Source organism: Aegilops tauschii, chromosome 3 (genome assembly GCF_002575655.3).
Source record: "Aegilops tauschii subsp. strangulata cultivar AL8/78 chromosome 3, Aet v6.0, whole genome shotgun sequence".
Lineage (NCBI taxonomy): Eukaryota > Viridiplantae > Streptophyta > Magnoliopsida > Poales > Poaceae > Aegilops > Aegilops tauschii.
The window spans coordinates 580,624,346-580,632,854 of record NC_053037.3 but is presented as its reverse complement, the minus strand read 5'-3'; the positions used below and the strand labels follow the sequence as shown (position 1 = coordinate 580,632,854).

At 43.9% G+C, this 8,509-nt stretch overlaps 1 non-coding gene and 1 pseudogene across 1 annotated transcript; one reads left to right on the top strand and one right to left on the bottom strand.

The window, feature by feature from the left end:
* The first annotated feature begins 3,373 nt into the window (after positions 1-3,373).
* Positions 3,374-3,454, top strand: TRNAL-AAG (transfer RNA leucine (anticodon AAG)). The gene has a single exon. It is a non-coding gene; the product is annotated as a tRNA-Leu (tRNA).
* A 2,299-nt stretch (positions 3,455-5,753) lies between these two features.
* Positions 5,754-6,897, bottom strand: LOC109766390 (F-box protein At5g49610-like; annotated as a pseudogene).
* Between the last annotated feature and the right edge of the window lie 1,612 nt (positions 6,898-8,509).

The window sequence follows — 8,509 nt, the reverse complement described above, 5'->3', positions numbered from 1 at the left end:
TCTTTGAAGAAGGTCATTTTCTTCATTAGTAACCAGTTCATCTTCCTCCCAGAAGGAAGGCCCAAGATGAACATTAAGTTTCTCTTCCGCACCAAACAATTTTTTATAAAAGGATGTAGCTACATCTAGCATTTCTTTGGTAGTATACACAGGGCCATTATTCCCATTAAGCTCAGACAGGTGGTTTTTCCTATGGCTATAATTAGCCAGGGCTTGAAAATAGGCATTATTCTTGTCACCATCAACAATTCTACGATCCCTAGATCTCTGCTAGAAAGCAGTCTCCTCTTTACTCCAAATTTCAGCCAATTCCTTCTTAATCTCCGTCATTCTAGCTCTATCAGTATCGCTGATTTGATTCCTTTCAGAGAAGACATCAAGTATGTCAAATTCAAGCAGAAGCTCTCTTTTCCTTTTCTTAATGCCCGCTTCAATATTAATACTCCAACCTCTCGCTTTTTTCCTAAATAATCTACATTTGTTCATCCAAATATCAATGGCTGTCTCACCAAGAACTGGAGATCTCCACGTCTTAATCACTAGAGTTTTAAAGTCTGGGTGATCAAGCCACCATTTTTCAAAACGAAATATTTTTGGAGAGATAACCCTCCGAGCTCCCGTATCTAAAATCAGAGGCGTATGATCGCTTCCAACGCGTGGAAGTGCAGTTACCACCGAAAGAGGAAATTTAGAATCCCAAGCGCCAGTAATAAAGATTCTGTCTATTGTAGCAAAAATAGGGTTGTTCTGATTCCGTGGTAGCCTGCATTGGCACTCAGTCACCAGGCAGCGTGATAATGGTATTCAACACCACATCTGAGTCGTTCCGGCGGATGTGTTCTCCGGTTGTCCCGGGCCTTGCTGACATGTTTGATATTGGTGACATGCTTGGGCTGTGCAGTCATGACAATGTATGGAGAAGTGTTAGTATCTGGGCACTGCATATGAAGGCGAGGTTTGGACCTTAAAATACCGTGTTGAATTACCGGTTGCAGAGATAGGGGTCCATGATAAGCTCGATAGCGATTGGGATGTGGTGGTCGATTCTTGGGATGGTGATGTCGTCCTGCTAGTTACCATTGATGACAGCAACATGCTATTTCAGGTTGATATCAATGGCAAGTTGGTTGCGACTATCTCCTGTTGCAGAGACCTCTACTCAGCTCACCTTTGGCTCAAACAAACTCTAGTTTTGCATACGTTCTTTCCGACACTTGAGGGTTATGCCGTGAATGCTTTGCCATTTATCTGATAGCTTTTATGTGAGGTGGTGATTCAGAATGGCCTTACTGTCAGTATCCCCATCAGTTGCTGCAATGTGTATGACTGAATTGAGTCCACTATGGGCCAACTAGTTTCATTTTGATGTATGCAAGTTAGGATCAAGAACCTCTGACTGTTTTATGGTTGTATCCTCATCAGCTGCAATGTGTATGAATGAATTGAGTCCACTATGGGCGACTAGTTTCATTTTATTGTATGCAAGTTATGATCAAGAAGCTCTGACTGTTTTATGGTTGCGTTATATTTCTATGAATATCCTTTTGGGCTGAAGTGGGCTGCTGTGAGTATTGATGCTAAAATTACAAGTCATTTGGGCCAGTGTTTGAAATGTTTGCTAATTCCTCTCGCTCATGTCTCTGTTTTCTTGAACTGAAGAATGGACTTCTTCCCGCCCCCCCCCCCCCCCCCCCCTATATGTAGTGACTTCTCAATAGTAAGTATTGTAGTTGCCTCGTGCCTTTGTTTATTGAACTGAACAATTGACTTGATCTTTTATCGAGGTCTTCCTTGGTAGAGTTTATCTGGTGATCTTCTTAGTAGTAAAACTTAGCAAATATACACTGTTGTCTTGTTTCTATTTTTTGGCTGTATGCCTGTATTTAATTATCCACTTGCTGACTATCAAGTTGCACCTGAATATTCAGAAGAGCTTGGAGCACGATACTCTTGTTATATTAAGTTATTAAATTATAGTCAGCTTTTCAGAAATGTTCTGTTGCAATCCATTCTTTTTTCATGAATCAATTGCATCATTTGGAAAGTTATGCTGCAATTCATTCTTCGTGAATCCATTGCATCATTTGGAATATTCTGTTCTTCCAGGTTGTTGTTGCATCATTTGGAATTTCATTTTACTTTGGTTGCTAACCATTTTAATAAGAGACCTACCCTGTGGAGTGCGACATTTGTGGGAATGGTTCTGAAGACCGCCACCATGCTGTATGTTGTACCCTGAAGTTTGGGAACTCCTGCCTGTAGAGGCATTCAGAAATGCAGGACCTGACTGGTTATTAGTTCTGTTGACGTCCTGTGTACGGAGGAGATTAGAAGCAAAGTCCTGCTGATGCTGTGGGCACTTGAGGAATGGTGCTATTGTTCGCAGCAAAGGTAATGGTAATGGGTACCACTGGCGCCTAGGGCCAGGATTATTTCGTCTGTTCCCAACCTGACTACCATGTGTGTGACGGTAAGGAAGCAAGCGGAACATGTTTGCTGAAGCAATTGGACGGGAAGGTACATCAAAGCATTCCAGATGGAAAATGGTGTAAACCTGACCAATGATCAGGGGTGGATCAAGTTCAGCACTGAGGGCTCCTTCCCTTTGTCGAACAGACTAGCCAAGGAGGTATAGGTATATGCTTAACATCAACAGTTCAGAATGGGTTATGCTGGTGGACCGAGTACCATGAAGCTAAAACGAATGGGGAAAAAATAGCCTGACGTCGGATGGACACAGCCTACCTCCAGCTGAAAATGTGAAGATATGTTCTGATGGGGCCGGTGATTGGGGCTGTATTGCAAGAGGTGATGATGGTGCTGCTTTGTTTTTGCTGGTGCTGGTTGAGTATGGGGCATGCCATTTTCGGGACTGATTGTCAGGCAACGGCTTGTTCAGATTTGGATGGGAACCCTGCTTTGTGAAGCAAAATTCCTGAAAAAAAGGGACGACGTGAAAGGTTGTCTCAGATGATGAAAACCGATGCTTATCTCTACTCTACTCCCTCCGTTCGGAATTACTTGTCGCAGAAATGGATGTATCTAGACGTATTTTAGTTCTAGATACATCCATTTTCGAGACAAGTAATTCCAAACGGAGGGGTAGTATAGTAGTGGGGCGTTGTCCGGCCAATTGTGATCTCTCTGTCGACAATAATAATCTAGCCCATAACTAACTTTGGGAAGGCATGGGCTTGTGGCCCGTCCCAGTTTATAGTTTTCAACGGCCCATTCTGAAGACTGGATATCTTTCCTTCGTTAAGTTTTTTCTTTCAGGTACAATTTTGCTAATCCCTCCTGTTCACAAATTATATTAAGTTTTAAAGATAAATTATTTATTGAATAGAATATATTATTGTTAACAATAAGAATTGTTGGGATGGCCGAGTTGGTCTAAGGCGGCACATCAAGGGTGTGTTCCGAAAGGGCGTGGGTTCAAATCCCACTCTCAACAAACCAAATCCTTTTTTTTGTCTTTTGTCTTCTAATATAAAAACATTTTCCCCTTTGATTTGCTTGGATCAATCGTTCTTAGTAGAGTCCAGCCGTAAGTAATTCAGAGTTTTTTTATGTTTTTTTAACAGAGAGACTGTAAGGGAACCCCCTACAGTATAATTGGTGCAACAAACCCAAATTACAAGTACCATGATTTGAATCTGGGTGGGTGGGAAGGCATCAGCCCCTTCCCACCACTAGGCTATGCCTTAGTCTGCAGTTTTTTTTTATGTCGGCCAAAGTGACTCAGGTCAGGCCCGGCTTCTCATGGCTTCTTCCATTAGTGCACCATGTAAGGCACTGTGCAACAGAAAATTCACTGTTGAGCCGATCCATTTATCCCCTTGCCTTTTCCTTCCATTTTTTCTTATTTTCTATGAATATTCTTTAAAAAAGCAGGAGTCGTTATAGAGCCTTTCTGATTCTGCTGTCTGTTTGTTGTATGTCGTTGATTGCGTCCCCTTTCTTTTATTTTTTATTTTTTTTATTGTTGTTTGCATCCCTAATGTCTCGACTATATCTTTGATATTGAGTCCTTACAGCAATAGGGTGTAATTGATATCAACTTGATATTATTATATACAGTCGCAAAAAAAAACTTGATATTATTATATTGCCTTTGTTGGGGAAAAAAACAAAGACTTACACCTGAGTTTTCTGAGAAACTTGGAGATTTCCTGATAATCTAGCCAAGTATCTTCATGTTGCTATGTAGTACCTCCGTGAGATTGAACTAGTCAAATTGAACTAAAACAGCGTCACTTATTTCCTGACGGGCCAACGTGTTGCTAAGGATAAATTTAGACTAGAACCAAGCACAAACTTAAGGTGCGACGACATTAGACCTACAACAAGCAAATGCAAGATGGCAAGAGTAGCATAAAAACGTACACATTTACATTCTCAAGTTTGTTAAGAAACAGAGATAAGATAACAAGCTTGTAGTAGAACCTCCATTGATGTGCCTAGAGTTGAAGAATCTCAGGGAGATGGCTTAATTTTCTTCATGGTCATTCAAATATACTGTATTAAGAACACCAAAGAAGCCACCTAGTTCGATAAGCAGAGCATACTCTTGGCCGCGCATACCCTTTTGTTCTTACATGCTAGTTTTCTTCATGGTTACTCATATATTGGCCGTCCATGCAATCAGCCAGCCAGCTCAGGTAAAAAAAAAAGTGAAACCCTGCAGCAAGAAAAACAGAGAATACTTTTTCGCTGGTTTCACTGTAGAAACACTGTAATATAATAATCTGGCTGTTAAGCTTCTAGTATATTCCACCAACAATGTAAACTGTAACCACACACACAAAAAAAATCGCCAGTGTACATTTATGAAACAGGAAAAAGGAGCTCACATGGACGCAGATGCCTCCAAATGATGGGGTAGCTGAGCAATTACCAATGTCAGATAATACAGCCAGAAACAAATGATTGGAGGGAACTTGAGACAATCTGCTTGAGACACAATTCATGGTGTTGTGCTGCTTGAGGCAATCTGCTTTCGACCAATGGTACTCAAGATGATCTTGCACCGCTCACAGAAAAAAAACATGAACATATGGCTGGCAGTTACAGAGTCTAAAGGGGTGCGCAATCTGGGACCTGGGCTGTACCATGATAAACCTTTCTTCTGCTTATCACTTATAAGTTCCATTTCTCGAGCCGATGTTGAGATCAACATCACATGAAACGTTGATTCCTTGAAATTGTTAGGAGCTAAGGTTAAATGATAAATATAGTTCCAAATGAAGCAACACAAAAGCAGAATTATAATATGATTCAATACTTAGCCAGAGTTATAATGCAATCTTCAGTTTAACTAGTGTTCTGACCTCTTGAACAAAATCGGGTGCAACATGGTACTCATGGCAGCTGCTGACCATTTCAACTTGCTATGCATACCACTTACCCAAATCGGGTGCAACTTGCTATGCATACCATTTACCGAAATGACTTGTAATTTTGGCTTCAACACTGATGGCAGCCACATCAGCCCAAAAGGATATTCAAAGAAACATAACGCATCCATGTAAGAGTCAGAGCTTCTTGACCATAAGTTTTTATACTTCAACAAAGAAGCTAGCTGGCTCATAATGCATCCAGTTCAGCAAAATCCACCTCCGCAGAATCTGCAGCTGAAACGAACTGACCCTAAATTAAATATTGCAGCTGATGTGGATACAGAGTGAGGCCATAAGAAGCACCACCACAGCCAACAACCCTAAGATGAAAGGATATGTATATCCACCACATTATCATCTGATGAAAGGCGAGCCGTTCACAACATAACCCTCTAGTGCCGGAAAGAAGGCATGTGAAATAGACTTTGTTTGAGTCGAAATCGAGTAGGATGGAGGCCTTTGCGATGGAAACTGGCAACCAACTGGCCTTCCATGCCAACCTGAAGTAGCCAACCATCAAAATGGACCAGCACGAGCACATGACCGTCCCAAGACGACGTGACAACCACCTCCCAACGATGGTCAAACTTTCCACATTGCAAGCTGATCTCCGCCACCGGCAATTCGACCCGATACTTTAAGGCCCAGATCTCGGCTTTGTAGTCCTGCATCACCCATATTTCAACGCTTGTCCCTTCATAATTAAGACCAAACATGCTAAGCATGCCACCCATCTCAAACAGGTCGGCGCAGCCAATAACTGTCGGACATCGCATCAACCGGAACGACTCAACAATGGTGTCAAATACCGTTATGTAATTGTTTACATACCAATGCAGGCTACCATGAAGCAGGACAGATCCAGCTGAAAGGTATATCAAATCCTCCGCATCAGAGCACCCGATGCACCTTGGGTGCTGGTCGGAGCCTAACGAGAAGACATAGGCGCCATGTTGAGCGTCTGGTGCCGGTCCATCACGCGTCGACCTCGTGAACGAGCGCAGCAGCAACCGATACTCGCCGGTAGGGCCGTGCCGGTACATCCCCAAGGGCATAAAGCCACGAAGCTGCTGGAGCGGAGCATACTGACGAGTTGACGGTTGTAGATGGAGAAGTGCATGCTGTAGAGAGAGAGGAGGAGGAGTCCATCGCAGGAATTCTGGAGCAGGAGGCCGTGGCCGTAAACGCTGCGAATGCAAAGTCGCGCGCTGTACTGGAGCTGGTCGACCCCTGCCACGTTGTCGAACGGAATGATGTCTAGGGTCTCGACGACGTCGCCGGCGCAGTTGTAGCCCTGGAGGAGGGGGGTGGTGGGCTGGCGGGCGTGGTGAGCGAGGAGGAAGTCGCGGGTGGAGGTGGCGAGGCGCCAGGCGCGGCGGACGGCGCGGCAGCGGAGGAGGGGTTTCGGGGGCAGCCGGAGGAGGATCTCCCATACGACGATGTCATCCGGGAGGCCAGGGAGGAGATGCGTCGCTCCTGCTCGTGCGGCCTTCGCCATGGTCGCCGGTTGTCTTGCTCTTCTTGTGTGTGTGGTAGCGGCGGCGGCGGCGTGGTAGCTAGGTTTTCCTCTATCGCGTCGCGGAAACAGCACAAGTACATCTGGGCTGGGTTTGATCCATCTCGTTGTCTGCCGCTCTTAAACCGGCTGGGCTTGGCTCAGGTTCCTTTGCTTGGATTTAGCCCATCAATATCAAGCTCTAAATTTACTCAAAAACATATATCCTCTTACCTACCTCTCACCAGGTGGTGTGTCAAACTTATGACTTATATATATATTCTATTCTCTCCGTCCCATCATATAACACCGTTTTCGATGCTAGTGTAGTGTTAAAAACACTTTTATATTATGAGATGGAGTGAGTACTACATAATGTACTAACTTTGAAATTTTGAATCTTTTTACTGAAACGTGATATCAACCGTCGATTGATGTTGATCCAATGGTCTGCGTTGCAGAAAGTTTCACAAACTACAGTAACCCAACTCCAAATATTGTATGCATTGTTTCCTTTGGAACATAATCTTCACCCGTGCTTAAAAAAATGGAAGCAGAGTTCATGCCCAGCGGCGTGTGTTAGTGTGCATAGTCATTGCCTGGACGACGGGTAGCAGCATCCCCGCCTCTTCCTCCCCGCGCCCACCACACCGACAAATGACTCTACATGTGTGTTGCTTCGCATGCCATCACCCCACCCCTACACCATCGGCTACCACAACAAGTCGGCGGTGACGAATTTAGGATTTCACACTAGGAAGGGGGCGGAAAGTAGACATTTCATACAGTGCCACAAATTAGCATGACATGTACAAAATTTACCAAAAGCACAATAGAAATAGATTCATAAGGTCACATAAGAAGCGAACCAATCTGTGATTGGATGGTCAGATGAGTAGGGTATGCATGTGTGCGTTCACATAAGAAGCCTTGCGCAACACGACATTGCTAGCTCCAGCCCACCACGGCTCGGCCGCTAACCCAAGGTTGGATGATTGGCACCTTTTTACCCCTAGCGCTTAGCACAGCGATGGCATGCCTTGTCAGAACTTGTGACCAATATATCATGTTCTGTAGATTATTGTTTTCAAATGTTATAAGAGTTTTAAGAAAATACTTTGTTCAAAAGTAATTAAAAACAATATTTTTAACATATACAAAAAATTTCTTGTATGTCAAATAAAATGTTCGTGCTTGATGAACTCAAAGATCAAAGGCATCTCTGCTCCTGCCTCCTGCGACCTCTTAGCTAGGGTTTCCCTAGCTCTCACCAGTGCCGCTGCCGATCTGCTTCGTCTCCTATGGTCCTTGGATCATGGATACACGGTGCATCCAGACCCTTGTCGGCGGGAGGGCTCCGTTTTTACGTGTCTTTTTATTCGTGTTAGGGTTCGTGCCATGTGTAGAAGACTATAGGATGCAACTCAATTGTATTCATGGGAGTCTGTTACAATATATACAGGTGGTGTCTTGCGTGACAAGCCAACTAACCCTACAATATCTGTAGGAGTTAACCTATACAAGGCTAGAGATGATAGGAGAATGAGTCGGTAATAAATACAAATATGTCACGGTTCAACACCCCCCCCCCCGGCAGTTGAAGCGTCGGCATCGG